The sequence below is a fragment of the Jaculus jaculus genome, chromosome 3, assembly GCF_020740685.1.
Source record: "Jaculus jaculus isolate mJacJac1 chromosome 3, mJacJac1.mat.Y.cur, whole genome shotgun sequence".
NCBI classification, from domain to species: domain Eukaryota; kingdom Metazoa; phylum Chordata; class Mammalia; order Rodentia; family Dipodidae; genus Jaculus; species Jaculus jaculus.
This window is the reverse complement of record NC_059104.1, coordinates 17,077,891-17,095,731: the sequence shown is the minus strand read 5'-3', so window position 1 is coordinate 17,095,731 and position 17,841 is coordinate 17,077,891. Positions and strand designations below refer to the sequence as shown.

Here is a 17,841-nt window from a genome sequence, read left to right as displayed (position 1 = left end):
TGGCCGAGATGTATCATCTAGTGCTGGACACTCCACGGTCACTTCTTCTCAGCGCCTTGATGAGTTTTGAGTTGTCCCAGCAGTCACCACCATCGGAAAAGAGAAACTCCTCTAGAGGGCAATTTGGTGGTAATAATGTATCCATGTAGCCAAACAGTGGTAGCGACTTCTCCTCTAGGGCTTGCGTCCACTCCCAACAGTGGTGTGGGGTAGACTAGCGTTCATTTCATGTACCTTACATTACTAGGCAGAGTTGGTCTGAGAGTCTGGGTGGTTCCTGCCTGTTCAAGCTAGGTACTGAGGCTCAGTGAAGCAAAAAAGGCAGAGCTAGGGCTGGAGAGATGGCTTAGCTGTTAAGACACTTGCCTGCCTGAGAATGCATGTTTGAATCTCCAGGTCCTACATAGCCAGACGTAGTGATGCAAGCATGCAATGTCACATAGGCGTACCAGGGGGCGCACGCACCTGGAGTTTGTTCACAGTGGCTGAAAGGTCCTGGCACACCCATCCTCCCTCCCTCTCTCTCTCTCTCTCTCTCTCTCTCTCTCTCTCTCTCCCTCTTTCTCTGCCTCTCTCTCAAAAAAAAAAAAATGGCAGAGCTATTCTATGAGGAATAGAGCTGTTAGAATATCAATAAATATCTGTGTATGGTATATTTCAGCTGAGATGCAGGCCCAGAGAATTTCTACACTATCCAGCCACTCATTACCATGTTTAAGAGTTGAGAATTATTGCTTTATTTATTTATTTATGAGAGGTAAATAGGCAGGAAAGAGAGAGAGAGAGAGAGAGAGAGAGAATGGGCATGCCAGACCCTCCAGCCACTGCAAATGAACTCCAGATGCATGTGTCCTCTTGTGCATCTGGCTTACATGGGTCCTGGAGAACTGAACCTGGGTCCTTTGGCTTTGCAAGCAAGAACTTTAACTGCTAAGCCATCTCTCCAGCCCCACAGTCATTGCTTTTGTTTGCTTATCATAAGCATGCTCCCATCATCCTTGTTTTGGTGCATATAATTTGTATTCTGGGATAGTTGAAGCTGGAGATATAAAAGCCATAAGTAAGGTACAAATGGATTTTTTAAAAAAATTAATTGAGCCAGTGTGGTGGCACATGCCTTTAATCCCAGCACTCAAGAGGCAGAGGTAGGAGGATCACCGTGAATTCAAGGCTACCTTGAGACTACATAGTGAATTCCAGGTAATCCTGGGCTAGAGCAAGACCCTGCCTCGAAAACCCCCCCCAATTTTTTTTCTTCTTATTATTAACAATATATTTCATATGAACTTATCTTATCATGTTGGTACCCACTTTTCCCTCATCCCTGTCCCCATTCCATTGGGGACGCTTCTCAGTGGGGTTGCAGGTATTCCCTATGGAGTTGTGGTTTATGCATTGTGGGAACAGCAGTCAGTTATTTTTGAGGGGAGGGAATGCCTATGGGCATGATGTCTCAACCTGTGGCTCTTCCAATCTTTCTGCCCCTTCTTCCACAAAATTCCCTGAGCCATGGTGGGTGATGAGCTCTTAGGAGCCTCTGGATCTCTGCTTTGGTATGTGCTGAGTAACCTCAGGGTCTGTCTACTTCACCCTGGTGCTGATTATCAGGTTCATCATAGAAGCAGCGCTCTTGCTCATCTCCCCAATTCCTCTGTGGCTTCAGCTGTGGCTTGGCTGAAGTGTGAGGGGTTGTTTATCTCCTTGAGTTTCACTACCTTCTGAAAAAGAACAGATTCTCCAATGGAGAGTGAAGTCAGCATCGTTGAAATGGGATAAGCATTATCAGTTTAGGGAGAATTTGATGTTGGTATATCTAAATTCATCTCCTCTTTCCACAGAACAGAGGAGGCACTGGAAAATGGATGCCCACTAGTGATTATACCTTCTAGATCCACCTTCTGCAGTTCATGGAGCCACGTGACTTTTTCTCATGGGTGGCATAGGAGTGGATATGATATGGTACTTTCTAGCCAAAGAGTATAAGAGGTTGTACATTATCACGTATCTAATAAGGGTCTAGTATTTAGAATACTTTAAGAGCTGTTATAATTCAACAATAAAAGGACAAATAGATGATCTTAAAAATGTGCAAAGGACATGAATGTATATTCCCACAAAATGAATATGAAAAAAATATTCAACATCATTAGTCATTAAGGAAATATAAATCAGATTATAATGAGATATCACTGCAAAAATATATACAAGGCTAGCTACTAAAAATGTACAACAAATGCTGAACATGATGTGGAGAAATTTGAGCCCTTTTACAACCCTGCTGGGAATGTAAAATGATACCATTCCTGTGGAAACAGTTTTAACAGTTACTCAAAAAGTTACAGAGTTCCCATCTGATCAGCCATTCTGTTGCTAAGCACAACATTGCAAGCGAATTGAAAACATATATTTGTAAAAGGTCATATACATAAGAGTTCATGACAGCTTTATTTAATCAACTGATGAAATGGTGAACCACATGTGGCATACTCATATGATATGTAACACTCAGCTATAAAAAGGAGTGAAGCCCCAACACGTGTTACAACATGAATAAACCTTAAAAAAATACAAAAAACAAACATTTTGCTAGGTGAAAGAAGCCAGACTACAAAAATCATATTTTCATGATATCCCCGCCCCCCCCCCCCCCGTTTTTGCTTGCATGTGAGCATATGCGTGCATGGGTGTGCGGTGTGTGTGGTGTCTGCATGTGTACACGTCCTTCAGCGGCCCACACGCTCACCTGTGGCAGGATACACTTGCCTTCGGTGGCTGAGCGAACATCCGGTGTCCTATTCTGTCGCTGCTGGTGAGCTGGCATCTTCCTGATCCCAGAGTTTGCTGTATTTGTTGTTGTTGTTGTTTGTTTTGTTTTTCAAGTTCTGGCAAGTCTATAGAAATAGAAAATAGCATAGTGACTTCTAAGGTCTTAGGGACTAGGAACAGAGAGGGATTGAAGAGTGACTGGTCATGGACATGGGACATCTTTGGGTGGGGGGTGACAATGCTCTGTAACTAAATAGTAGGTATGGTTGCATAACATTGTGAATGAACTAAAACTACTGAGTCATATTGTTCTCTAAAGTGGTGGATTCTCTAGTATGGAGACTTAAACTCAATAGAAATGATTTTAGGAGAGATGACTCAGCAGTTAAGGCACTTGCCTGCCAAGCCTAACGACCAGAGCTCAATTCCCTGGTGCCCACATAAGCCAGATGCACAGAGTGGCACATGCATCTGGAGTTTGTTTTCAATGGCTGGAGGCCCTGACACATCCATTCTCTCTCTCTCTTCATATACATGCATATATATATTTGCAAATAAATAATATATTTAAAAATGATTTTACTGTCTCCACTATTTTACTTTAAATGCTTTAAGTGCCAAGGTACCTTTACCATAGGAAATATGTCAATCTTTAGGTCAAGGCTGTTCACTCTAGTGGGTCCTGTGGTAGACATAGACTCCAGCTTCTCTACTGCCTGATGGTTTTCCATGAGAGAATTCTCCAGCTGAGCTCTGACACGTGCCCCAACACGGATGAAGCACAAGGATGTTATCCTAAGAGACACAGACCTGTCACGGAAAGACAAACACAGATGATTTTACTTACCAAAGACACCGGAAGTCGTCAAATTCATGAAGACAGACGGTAGAATGGTGAGTGTCAGAGGCTGAGGAGTGAATGTTTGCTGGGTGTCATGGTTTGCATGTGACGTGGACACCATGGGTGCTATTTGGGGAAGTTGTAGAAACTTTGGGAGGTGGGGGCTAGCTGGAGCAAGTAGGCTGCTGGAGGAATGGCTTTGAGGTTTGTAGCCCCCAGGTTTATTGCTTGCTAGACCCTCTCTGCTTCATGATAATTCCAGATGTGTGGAAGCTGCTGCCTACTGTTCCTGATACCAGGAAGCTATGATGGGCTATGATGGATTTCTATCCCTCAAACCACGAGCCTCCGTGAAACCTTACTTCCCTTAGGGTGCTTCTTGCCAGGAATTTGTTTATGTGCGAGGAGAAAAGTCACCACTCTGGCAGATGCACAGTTATAACTCGGCGAGATGAAGAGAGTTTTAGAAATGGGTTAATTGACAGTGAATGAACTTGACACTACAAAGTACTTAAGATGAGGAATTTTATTTTATGTTGTGTGTATTTTGCTACAATTTGAAGATATCTGAAGGATTTTTGCCATACATGCATGCGTGTACAAATGTGCACATGTCCGGAACATGCACACACACTCACTCACACGCACACACACATACACGCACATATATACCCACACAGTTACTTTTTGCCTTTGACTGCCTCCATCACCAATGTGAAGCTCAGGACGATTGTGAATGAATTGAAAAGCAAAGCATCAGTCAAAACTTCCTCCAATGGGAAAGGCCAGGCTGGCACTGGGTTAAATGACAAAATCACCGAGGTTAACACACCTCAGCTTATTTTGTTTGAAAACTCTAGGCATGAACTATCAGCCAGAGGCAGTCTTTTCCCTCCCGTGTAACGGATTGTCCCTTGGCTGTCTTCTGCCTTAATCAAAGTTCCACTCAATAGTAACAAATGGCTCGAGTGTTCTGCCCAGGCCCTCCTTGACAGGCTATAATTAGAAATAGTTGACTTGACCTTTTCTAAGCCATGATCCCCCAACAAAATTGTGCCGAATCACATTTAAGAAATGCTCTTGTATCTTTTGTGAGGACGGGCAAGATTACAGGATACGATTATTTTAGAATAATTACATGGTGACCTTCAGAGTTATTTGCAAAGGTCATATTCTCTTCACATACCCTTGATTCCTTTTCAGTTTTTCCTTTTGTCCCACCAGACATAAATTTAGCGGAGGAAGAAGAAAGAAAAAGAGTATTTTTTTTTTCCCCCGTGGATGAAAATGGAAGAAGATAGTTCAAAGTCCCCATAGGCGCTCAGAGGGCTGTGGGCTATGATAGGCTATTTTCTACCATTTAGCTCCCACATTATCACTACCCCTTTCTCTTCATTATTCTCCACTTATCGGGTGCAGCATCACTGCAGAGCCCAAATAGAGGGTTGTAATTACCAGCTGCCACCTGATAGCGCCCTTTCTATCATCTTTATCTCACCGGGCTGTTCTGTTTCATCACCGGATAAAACTCGCCCATGGCAATGCCTGCGATAGTGCATCTCAGAGATACATTTAAAGTTTACTCATTTATCGCAGAAAAAAAAAATGCTGAACCCAAGCAATTATTAGATACACTTGCCAGTTTAGTTTTTCACTAAGGTTACTTTAACTCCCTTTTGTATTGCCCATTTTTTTTTCCCCTTTCCTTCTTGGAAACACTAGGGTCACAACTGGCTGCTGAGTGAAATTTTAATGAAATTGTCCAGCACCAAGATCACTGAGGGGGCCTGTGTGTGTGTGTGCCTGGGCACGTGTTTGCTGGCCACTCGATTTAAGCATACCTTTTGCCACACACACACCTAGAAAGAAGGCACTCCTTTGAAAGGGCTTTTTGGAACTGAGAACAGTTACTAAGAACCAAGTCCTTAAGGTTCATCACATTCTGTTCTAATAATTGTAAAAATCAGAACACAGAAAATTTTATTCACAAGAGAATAAAAACCATGTAGCAAGCATCTTTTAAACACATTTCAGAAGTTCTACTTTACTCCTAATAGAAGCCGATAGCTCAAGAGGCAATTTTTATGAATAAATGGTGGGTGTGTGCGCATGCACACGCGTGTGTGTGTGCACGTGTGTGTGTGTACATGCCTACCACATGTTTATTATTAATCTGTTTAATGCAAATAGTTGGGGCCACTTGAAAATTTTTTTTGTTTACTTTTACTTATTTATTTGAGAGTGACAGACAGAGAGAGAAAGAGGCAGTTAGAGAGAGAGAGAGGATGGGGCACCAGGGCCTCCAGCCTCTGCAAACGAACTCCAGACGCGTCCGTCTCACCCCCTTGTGCATCTGGCTAACATGGGTCCTGGAGAATGGAGCCTTGTTCTGGGTTCCTTAGGCTTCATGGGCAAGTGCTTAACCACTAAGCCATCTCTCCAGCCCAGGGCCCACTTTTATGCACATCCCTATTTGGTATGTCATAATTTATGTGTTTATAGCCACTGTATTCACCTAATTCTGTTGGGAATTCAAAAGGACTCAAAGGGCCAATAAGGAAGAAGTGAAATTCTAGGCCCATCATAACACTTTTATTTATTTTGGAAGTGGTAGTAGTGAAACATTCACATTAAAGGACCTTAGAATTAGCAAAGTCACTCACATTTGTTTCTACAATGGCAATTGCATTTAAGTGGACTTAAACGGAGTGAAAGATACTTTAGCAAATGACAGTTTCAAAAATCCTCCTCTGCAATTTTCAGAAAATCTTTCAGGCAATCCTGCCCATTGTGAAAAAATCAAGATTGGTGGATGTGTGGTTGGATCTGGTTGTGAGAGAAAGACACATCTTGCAATACCAATGAGTGGCACACATTCCTCGAGTGTAGGATTTTAATAAGTGTGGCTTTAAAAATTATATCACTCTGGAGCTGGGTGTGGTGGTACACACCTTTAATCCCAGCATTTGGGAGGCAGAGATAGGAGGATTTCCATGAGTTCGAGGCCACCCTGAGATTACATAGTGAATTCCATGTCAGCCTGAGCTAGAGTGAGACCCTACCTTGGAAAATCAAAAAAATAAAAATAAAAAATTATATCACTCTGGATGGAGAACTGGCTTAGCAGTTAAGATGCTTGCCTGTAAAACCTAAGGACTCAGGTTCAATTCCCCAGGACCCATGTAAGCCAGATGTACAAGATGGCACATGTTTCATTTGTTTACAGTGGCTAGAGGCCCTGGCATGCCCTCTTTCTCTCTTTGTCTCTCTCTCTCTATCTGCTTCTCTAATAAATTATTTATATAAAAAATCACATCAGTCATAAAAATTGAATATGGTTTGATTCATTTGCCAAACAACAGTGATTTTTTTTTTTTTTTTTGAGGTAGGGTCTCATTCTAGCCCAGACTGACTTGGAATTCACTCTGTAGTCTCAGGCTGGTCTTGAACTCATGGTAATCCTCCTACCTCTGCCTCCAGAGTGCTAGGATTAAAGGCGTGCGCCACCACACCCAGCTTAACAGTGATTTCTTATAATAACCAACTCTGTTTGCTCACTGCAGGCACACGGGTATGAGCGCGCGCGCGCACACACACACACACACACGTAGCAAAGAAGGGGCTTTAGGTCTCTCCCCATTTTGTTGAAAACTTTGCTTCCTGCATGTGGTTTTTGCCTCAACTCCAAGATGAATTAGAAGTGTACATTTCACTTCTGTAAAATTGGCCCTCTCAGAACAATTATGAGGGAAGCAGGCATAAGAAGGGGTATGGAGGTCCCGGGAGAAGAGAACCAACAGTAGAACATTTATTTACCATCAGTTTTACAATCTTTTCTTTTCTGTGGACTTAGCTGTTGCTCAGAAAGCTAGAGACGCTCCAAGTAAGTAGATGGTCTGTGACAGAGGAGGAATAAAAGTAACTGGGATGGGTCCCCTCAAGACCAAGCATGAGTTTCATCAGATCTCATTTCCTTGGTATTTGAAAAGTTAAAGATGTGGAGTGGAGAGATGACTGAGTTGTTAGGGCACTTGCTGGCGAAGCCTAAGGATCCAGGTTCAATTCCCTGGAACCTAGGTAAGCCAGATGAACATGGTGGTGCATGCATCTGGAGTTTGTTTGCAGTGGCTAGAGGCTCTGGCACATCCATTCTCTCTCTCAAATAAATAAAATTAAAATATTTAAAAGTAAAGAATTTTTGGTACTGTTTGAATAATTGGCCCTGTGGTATGTTTGCAGCACCTTCTACATATTTCATGCAAAAATAAAACAAAACATACCAAAAGACATTGTGCGATTCTAAGTTCTCAATCTAGTATTTGCTTATCAATGGGAAGACCATGTATTTATTTCCAGGCCTAAAAATGTATTTTCTGTGAAGAAAAGTCAGCTACAGAGTCATCAAAATTTAACTAGAAGTTGGAAGTTTGATTTTAGTTCTCCACCACATGCAATTAAGAACTAATGTTAGGCTGGGCATGGTGGAACACACCTTTAATCCCAGCACTCGGGGGCAGAGGTAGGAGGATTGTCATGAGTTGAAGGCCACCCTGAGACTACATAGTGAATTCCAAGTCAGCCCTGGGCTAGAGTGAGACTCTACCTCAAAAAATAAAACAACAGGGCTGGAGAGATGGCTTAGCGGTTAAGTGCTTGCCTGTGAAGCCTAAGGACCCCGGTTCGAGGCTTGATTCCCCAGGACCCACGTTAGCCAGATGCACAAGGGGGCGCACGCGTCTGGAGTTCGTTGGCAGTGGCTGGAGGCCCTGGCGCGCCCATTCTCTCTCTCTCTGCCTCTCTCTCTCTCTGTCTGTCACTCTCAAATAAATAAAAGTCTCAACAACAAAAGACCTTCCTGAAAAAGCAAACAAGCAAACAAATAAAAACAACAACAAAAACCTAATGTTAAAAGTAAAAATGGTGTGTTACAAGGGCCATGGGTAAAATTTTAACTTAGCATATCCAAGGCCCTGAGTTAAATTCTCTGCATCAATTAATGAATAAACAAATAATAAAATATTCTTGTGATATATTAAAATTACTAATAAATGCAGTGATAACAAAAAGGCTTGTAAACATTTGAAAGCAAAACCCACAAGCTTTGCCCGCTCCCTTTCTCTCCATGGGACTCTCCGCTGACTTTGCCTGGAGGAGCTTCAGGAGTTCGAGCTCTTGGTATTGGCAGCCTCAGACAAGAAGGGTAGGGACGGACACACAGGCATGCAGTTTGCTGCTGGTCGAGGATGCTCTGCAGCAGGCCACTGTCACCCAAGACAGGCACCTTGAGGAAGTTACCGAACCTCTCTCTAAGCCTCAGTTTTTCTCACTTGGAGAGAAGGCCGAACAAAGCCAGTAACCTTGCAGACCTGTGTGAAGACTGGAGACGCGCGGAGTTCACTTCTGGCTATTGCCGCCGCCTGTCTTAGAACGGTGGCCTCGGGGCTGGGGAGACAGCGGAGTGGGTAAAGTGCTTGTTGCGCAAACATGAAGATCTGAGTTCGGATCCCTGGAGGTGCGTGCCTGTAATCCAAAGCACTGGGAAGGTGGAAACAGGAGAATCCTTGGGACTTGCTGAGAACAGCTGCTCTAGCACAATAATAATATGGGTTCCATGAGAGACCCTGTCTCAAAATAATAATAATAATAATAATAGTAGTAGTAGTAGTAGTAGTAGTAGTAGTAATTAAGGAAGGTTTTTACATGAGGTTAACTTCTAACATCCACACTCATACCCACATGTGCATGCACACCCTCTCACAGGTACCCACAAACACATACATACACACTCAGAAAAGAGAGAGAGAGAGAACGGTGGCCCGAGATGAACCATGAGTAACCCCAGGCCTGTGTGGCTGCTGGGCAGGGCACGCGCTGAGCTGTATGGTGTTGCTGTCTCCCTGGGTGAGGCGGGTGTCCCTGGAACCTAGTTTATTTCACTGAATAGCCAGGGCCGCCTGGCTCAGGCTGAGTCACTGGAGCCAGCTCACCCTATGCAGTGATGACGTCACCGAGGGTTGTGCCCCGGGCCCCTCCTTTCCCTGTGAAACAGTCTGCTTGCAGATTTCCCATTGATAACCGGGAAGGGACAGTAGCCTTTTAAGGTCATGTAGGTACGGGACACAGGATGTTAGGATTATAAACTTGCCTTTCTTGTGGGCTTGCTTGGGGGTTCAACCAGAGATGAATTGTTAAAAAAAAAAAACAAAAAACCAACCAAACAAACAAACAAAAAAACCAAAGTCTTTCAACATACCAGTCAGGAGACATGGAGGAGAGGCATGGAGGTTGCCTCGTTGATCAGTCAGGACTGTATAATCTATTGGTCACAACATGCTTTGCAGATGCAAGAGCCTCCTTAGAGTATCTTTAAATGCCTGGCATTCCCCCACCCCCTCCTTGTTCACTGCAGAAAAGCTTGGAAGGATCTCAATTTGGGGTCTACATAAAGGTTCAGAAGATTTTCCCATCTTCCAAAACTTTCTGTAAGCTTTTGGGTTTATGCTCATGGCCACAGTTTGCACCGAATTTCCAAAGGGGTTCGTGTGTGCCAATAGAAAGTGAAGGAGCCCTCTTTTAAGGTGAGATGAATTTGCCAAGAAAGAGAAGAACAGAAAGTCAGAAAAGGAGAGAGTTAGTATGGCGGATCCAAGGTCTTCGGAGACCGCAAAAGCACAGGAAACCTTAGCCCTCCTTTTGTGCCACCTTTGTATGCCCTGGCTGGGCACCTGCCAAGCCTCTTGGCTATGACCCAGGAAAGCCCCAAAATTTGGGGGTTTGCACTGTTCGGGAGTTGCATGAAATGGCCTCATGTGAACCCCCACCCACTCCAGAGACAAGAGCCAGGTCATCGGTTTGAATTGGCTGGGATTTTTGCTTTCTGTTTCAAACAGCAGCAAGACACAAAATGGCATGTCGGATCATGCACATTGTGAGCTCAAACTTTATTGAGCTGGAATGTGTCATCCCTCCTGACTCCCTTTTACCACTTGGAATAAAAGTATAGGTGTTATTGTGGCAGCTCCTAAAAGAAAGTCTATTGATCTATTAAAAGCAGCGCTTTAATTAAGCAATAATATGTGGTTGACGGAGGGAGCCAAGCAGTCAATGTCTGAGTGCTACTTGAGAGTACATTGCAGAAACTCACCACGTTTCTTTGCCAGATTCAAGAGCTGCTCTTCCAAGAAGGCTTTTTTTTTTCCCCCTTCCATGGGGAAACCAATGGATGTGTCATTTTTAATGTTACATTTTGAGGTATGTTTCTCACTCATTTCACACGTGCCAGGACATTACTGGACAGCAAACTTGTGCTTAGTTTAAAAGCCACTTCCCCCCACTGTCCTTCCTCAACAGGCTAGTAAATGAGTCACTGTGCTCATAATTTCAACCCACATTGCTGTCTGTTTAAAAAACCTTGAAATCCTGGACAATGGGAAAGACAGACTCGCTTGCTAACCACTGGGTTCACCAACAGGGGTGCCACAGACCGGCCCCCCCTCAGCTGTTTTCCTTGTTACCCAATCCCTTTAGTTCCTGAAAGTTCCTAAAAGTCCCTGACCTAGAGTGGAGCTTTATTTAAATCGTGGATGTCAAGTTCTGTTCCAGCCTTAACTCCGAGCCCCATCTTATCTTGTGTCCCCACATCATCTGCTTAGGGCTTCCCATCTCTTTTCCAGCCCTCCGAATTCCAGTTGCCTTGACGTCTCTGCCCAGAACCTGCTTCACCGAAGCTTAGGTCCTGACTTGCCTCTCTCCCTCTGAGTTCCCTGCCTGGATGTACGTGGTCTCACTTGATGTTTTACAAAAGTGCCCTCTATGCTTCCAACCACATCGACAGCTCCCTCAGGGGCCACTTTTTGCATCCTTCCCAGTACAGTGCTAAACACACTGTTGACACTTTCTAAATAAGAACAAAGGACAGGGCTGGAGATGGCTCAGTGGTTAAGACGCTTGCTTACAAGACCTGAAGGCCAGAGTTTGATTCCCCGTTACCCACGTAAAAGTCAGATGCAAAGTGGGGCTATATGCAAAGTTGGTTGCTATAGCTTGTGTTCACCCACATCTTTCTCTCTCTTTTTGCAAAGATATTAATAAGTAAAATAATTAAAAAAAAAAAAAACAAGGCACTGCTGCTGATCTTCATGGCGTCCTTATGCAGTATTGCAAGTTGGATAAAATTAGGTGAAGCGAGTTTCAGCCTGTGGTTGGGAATTTCCCTCTATATTTAGTTTCCCATCATCGGAGTTTTTGTTTTGTTTTTTTTTTAAACATACCACAGGCTATACTCCAGTTTAAAAAGTTAGATAATAAACATGCCCTGTGGACTAGGACTGATGCGGAGGTTGTGGTTTATTTGGTGGGGCTGGCCACGTGAAGTGAGGTAGTTGATTCAAGCCCTCCTAACTGAACCTTGACATTTCTGCTTGAGGCTCAAGAGTGGAAAAAGCATGTTCAGTATTTCCCTTTGACCAATGCTTGGAGATTCTTGGTGGGGAGTCACAGCGACAAGAGGAATTGTGTCTGAATTCTGAACTTCATGTAGAGCTGGTCTGTCGGTCCACATGCTGCCACTGAGGATACACTGGGATGATGTCAGCTTTCTCTCGAGGTCGGCAGCTCCGCTCTGCCCACCCACCCTTCCCACCATCATGCTTCCTTCCCATGGTCTTAAAAACAATGGAGGGCTGGAGAGATGGCTTAGCGGTTAAGCGCTTGCCTGTGAAGCCTAAGGACCCCAGTTCGAGGCTCGGTTCCCCAGGTCCCACGTTAGCCAGATGCACAAGGGGGCGCACGCATCTGGAGTTCGTTTGCAGAGGCTGGAAGCCCTGGCGCGCCCATTCTCTCTCTCTCCCTCTATCTGTCTTTCTCCCTGTGTCTGTCGCTCTCAAATAAATAAATAAAAAATTAAAAAAAAAAAACAATGGAGCGTGCTCACTTCACCAGCACCTATGCTAAAATTGGAACGATATAGAGAAGATGAGCGTGGCCCCTGTGCAAGGATGACACCCAAATTCGTGACGCGTTTCATATTGTAGCTAGGCGTGGTGGCACACGCATTTAATCCCAGCACTCAGGAGGCAGAGGTAGGAAGATCACTGTGAGTTTGAGGCCACTCTGAGACTACCTAGTGAATTCCAGGTCAGCCTGGGCTAGAGTGAGACCCTACCTCAGAAAAAGAAAAAAAAAATTACAAAAAAACCAACAATGGAGCCTGCTGGCACTTTTCTCATAACTGTGACCAAATACCTGACTTCTAAATTCCCACCAGGATGGCCCATTAAGTTCTGCTTGCAGTGTCGTAGGCCTTTTCTAGCCCTACGTCCCGAATCCCTCCTTGCACACCCAGTTCCAAAGGCCGCACATTGATGTGATCAGGTTTATCTTAGCAATGTTCTTGATATAAAATTTCCGTCTCAGTGACTGTGGATGGTTAATCTCTGGTTGTCAACTTGACAGGCTTTATAGTCACTGTGGAAATGAATCTCTTGGCATGTCTCTTAGAGCTTTTCTAGATTAGGCTACTGAAGGGGGGGAAGACCCACCATAACTGTGGGTGGTACCATTCTGCAGGCTGGGTGTCTGTGTAGAAACAAAAAAGGCAGCTGAGCAGCGATGGTCATCACTCGGCTGCACCTCCTCACTGATGGCCTGGATGTGACCAGTGCTGCCACCGTGCCTTCCCGGCCATGACGGGTCTGCAACTGTAAGCTGAAATAAACTCTTCCTCCCTTAAACTGACTTTTGTCAGCTATTTTGTCTCAGCAACGAGAAGTTGACAGGTAATTTTTATTTATTTATTTATTTTTAATTTTTAAATTTTTATTAACATTATCCATGATTATAAAAAAAAAATATCCCATGGTAATTCTCTCCCTCCCCCGTGACACTTTCCCCTTTGAAATTCCATTCTCCATCATGTAATTTTTATTTTAAAGAGAGCCTTCTTGTTAAAAAAATGTATTTCCAAGTGGAGGGGCGGGGAGAGAATGGGCGGGCCAGGGCCTCTAGCTGCTGCAAACGCCAGCTTCATGTGCCATGTTTTGCATCTGGTTTTACATGGATACTTGGGAAATGAACCCAGGTTAGATTCTAACCCTTTGCTGCTAAGCCATCTCTGCAGCCCACAATCTTTTTTTTTTTTTTTTTTTTTTTAAATCAGTACTGTAAGAACATACCTGATAAAAGCCACTCAGGGAAGGATGATGTTGCAGTCAGGTTCACATTGCTGGCAGAAATCACCCGATCAAGAGAAGCTTTGTGTGTGTGTGGGGGGGTTATTTTGGCTTATAGACGCGAGGGGAAGCTCCATGATAGCAGGGAAAAACAATGACATGAGGGGAGGATGGACATCAACCGCTCATCAACATCAGGCAGACAACAGGAACAGGAGAGTGTGCCAAACACTAGCAAGGGGGAACTGGCTATAACACCCATAAGCCCGCCCCCAACAATACGCTGTCTCCAGGAGGCGTTAATTCCCAAATCCCCATCAGCTTGGAACCTAGCATTCAGAACACTTAAGTTTATAGGGGACACCTGGATCAAACCACCATAGATGGGGTTATTTTGTCTTACAGTTTGAGGTGGCAACAGTCCTTCATGACGGAGAAGCCACAAGAGTAGGCGCAGGAGGTGGCTGGTCACACTGTATCTTCAGTAGGAAGGCAGGAGAAGGAACAGTAAGAAAGCGGGGCCAGGCGGTGACACCTCAAGACCCACCCCTAGTGGCACACTTTCTCCAGCGAGGCTCTACCTCCCACTGGCTCCACAGCCTTCCCAAACACTTGCTGGGGACCAAAGGTTCAAATACATGACCATGTGCGGGGGGAACATTTTACAGTCAAACCACAACACAGACCATGGACTGAAACCTCTGGAATTGTGAGACAAAACAGAACTTTCCTCTCTCTAAGTTGTCCCATCAAACATCTTATCAATGTGGTGGAGAGCTGATTGACACACCACGCACCTGGTCAAGAAGAGCCCAGTTTAATTTAATTCACTGCCACAGTGACTGATGACACATCTTTTTGATGCTCAAAGCTAGCCCAATTGGATGAGAAATTACCTCACCATTCCGTTCATAGGTAATAGTAATTGAGCATTTAACACATACCACACATGCATTATTTGTTTTATCTTCACAACTTTGTGAGGAGGTTGGTCTGAGCTCTCTAGATGAACAGAACCAATATGCTGCTGGGTGGCTCAGCCACTGGTCTCCAGTCCTTACTGGAAGGCTAATGAAGTTACACATGAAAACAAACCATTAGATGCATACACTAACAATTAGCAGGGACAGCCAGGCAAAGGGGTCCTGGGGGAAGGTCTTCCTCCGTCCTTCATCCTTCCTGGAAACTACATCACAGATCCACCCAGGAAGCATGGCTCCTACTTGCTTCTTAATTTGATCAAGTTGACAACAGTGTGAGTCCATTCAATCCCATTTTATAGATGACAGTGTTGAGGCAGAATTTATCAATCCCATTTTATAGATGGTAGCATTGAGGCAGAATTTAAGAACCATTCCTGTGGTTACCCAGCTTGACCAAGGCAATCTGGCTGTAGAACCCAAGATCTTAATCCCTTGATTGCTAATGCACAGTCTGCCCCCACAGCCCCCCACAATCCTGCTCTACTATGCTTTCATTATAGTGGAAACATCTCGATCAACTTTTTTTTTTTTTTTTTTTTTTTACTTTGGAGCCACTTGTAGGGAAATGGTAGTATGTTTAATTGCAGTCATTTTAATATTTTCTGTCCATTTAACTAATAAATTGGTTTCAGGGCATTTAATTTGGTTAAACTACAAGAGTAGGATTTAAAAGGATAGAAAAGCCTGGAAATTGACCATTAGACCAGGAGTGGCTCTGTCCCACTCTTGTCTTTTTTTTTCCAGTATTTTATTTTATTAGAGGATTTTTTATTAAGAAGAAACTTTGTACAGACACATCATGTGTTGGTACCATCAGTTTCCTTCTCCCGGATCCCATTCCACTGAGGGTCCTCCTCAGTGGGGTTGCTGGTGTTCACCAGGGGGGTGAGGAGTTGTGAGAGCAGCTGTCAGTCATTGTGAGGGGCCATGACAATGCTTCTGGATATCCCTCCTACCCTATGGCTCTTTCTGCCCCTCTTCTGCAAAGTTCCCTGAGTCTGGAGGGTATCTTAAGTCTACTCTAGTGTTGAACTATTTTTTTTTAATTAATTAATTTATTTATTTATTTGAGAGCGACAGACACAGAGAGAAAGACAGATAGAGGGAGAGAGAGAATGGGCGCGCCAGGGCTTCCAGCCTCTGCAAACGAACTCCAGATGCATGCGCCCCCTTGTGCATCCGGCTAACGTGGGACCTGGGGAATCGAGCCTCGAACCAGGGTCCTTAGGCTTCACAGGCAAGCGCTTACCCGCTAAGCCATCTCTCCAGCCCTAGTGTTGAACTCTTAGCGACTTCTGGATTTCTCCTTGGGTACGTACGCTCGGAGTCTGTCTCCATCATCCCGGCGCGGGTTGTGAGGCTCGCGGGGAAAGCCGCGCTCTGGCTCATCTCGCCAATTCCGCTGTGGTTTCCCCTGCGCCCCGCCAATGTGCGAGTGGGGGGCTCATCTCCGTGGTTCCCGCCGCCTTCCGAGAAAGAAAACATTCTCCAGCAGACACTGCGCTTCCCCTCTCGTTCCTCCCACTCTTGTGTATTTTATCCTTTAAAATTTTGTTTCAAATGGTTTATTCATTTATTTGAGAGAGAGAAAGAGGCAGGGGCAGTTGGAGGGAAAGAGAGAATGGGAAGCCAGGGCCTCTAGCTGTCGGGCATTGCCGAACCCGGGCTGGGGCTGGGAGGAAGCTGGCCTGGCCTGTTGCACCTGGCGGGGGACCTTAGGCTGGGGGTGTCGCAGCCGGCCTTATCGTGGGGAACCCACTCTGGCTCTGGAGCTGGCCCTCTTCGCCCCAAGGAAATGGGACCAGTGGGCCCTCCTCCCATTCCAAAGCCCCTGAGCATTCCAAAGTCTAAGGTTCTGCACCCCTCCCCCAAGTTCTGACCTGGCGGCCAGCTGCCCAGGAGACCCTTCTGGGGTCCTAACTCCGCTGCGCCCACCCAGCACGTGGCTGAAGCCAGCAGCTTCGCCCACGGCTCCTGCTCGCTCCCTCGCAGCGCTCACAAGTTCCGCCTTCCGCCCCAGCCGCCTAGATCGCAGCCCGCAGACCTAGCGTGCAATCACCTCACAGTCCGCATGCGCTTTCTCAGCCCTTCCCAAGGGTTCATAAACCCGCTCCCCTTTTGAATAAACGAGACCAAGCGCTGCCCATGGCTGTCTTCCAGATGGTTCGTTGCCCGTCGCTCTCACCCTGTGTCCCCCACCTCCTCCTGCACCCGGAAAGTCAGTGACCAGCGACCCTCTCCTAGCCACTGCAAACGAACTGCAGATGCATGCCCCGCCCCCTTCTGCAGCTGGCTTACGTGGGTCCTGGGGAATCGAACCAGGATCCCTAGGCTTCACAGGCAAATGCCTTAACCGCTAAGCCATTTCCCCAGCCCCCACTCTTGTTTTTTACAATACAATCTTGACAGTAGGTGGAACGACATATACATACAACTCAACCTGACTCATCACTCCATCTCATTTCATGTGTTATGATGCACATTTTAACAATGGGAAATTGTGCTGGAGAGATACTGACTTCCCACCAACTACCCAGCTGATATACCTTAATGCCAGTATTTTTACAAAATTATTTTATTTATTTATTGGAGAGAGAGAAAGAGGCAGATAGAGGCAGCTGATATACCTCAATGCCAGTATTTTTTAAAAAATATTTTATTTATTTATTGGAGAGAGAGAAAGATAGAGAATGGGCACACCAGGGCCTCCAGCCACTGCAAACGAACTACAGATGAGCGCGCCACCTTGTGCATCTAATGCCAGGATTTTAAACCAGGTATCTGACTCCAGTGTCCATGATTTTTTTTTTTTTTTTTTGGATCTCCTGCCACATATTCAATTACTGATTAATCAATGTGTGGGCATTTTTCTTTAGGTTCAACATGAAATGAGTTGTGGGTACCTTTCTTTATTTCTTGAGTATTGTGTCACCAGGACTGAAAAGCCTGAAAGGGTAACTTAAAGAAGGAGAGATGCATTTCCGTTCACTGGTTCAGAGCACTCAGTCCTTCAGTGTTTGGCTCTAGGTCCTTGGGCATAACTTCATGGAGGCAGGAGCAGGTAGCAGGAGGGTTTCTGATT

General features: G+C 45.0%; 1 non-coding gene across 1 annotated transcript; it reads left to right on the top strand.

Moving 5' to 3' along the window:
- Positions 1 to 12,531: 12,531 nt before the first annotated feature.
- LOC123459670 lies at positions 12,532 to 12,638 on the top strand. The gene has a single exon (XR_006636428.1). It is a non-coding gene; the product is annotated as a U6 spliceosomal RNA (small nuclear RNA).
- The last annotated feature ends 5,203 nt before the right edge of the window (positions 12,639 to 17,841 follow it).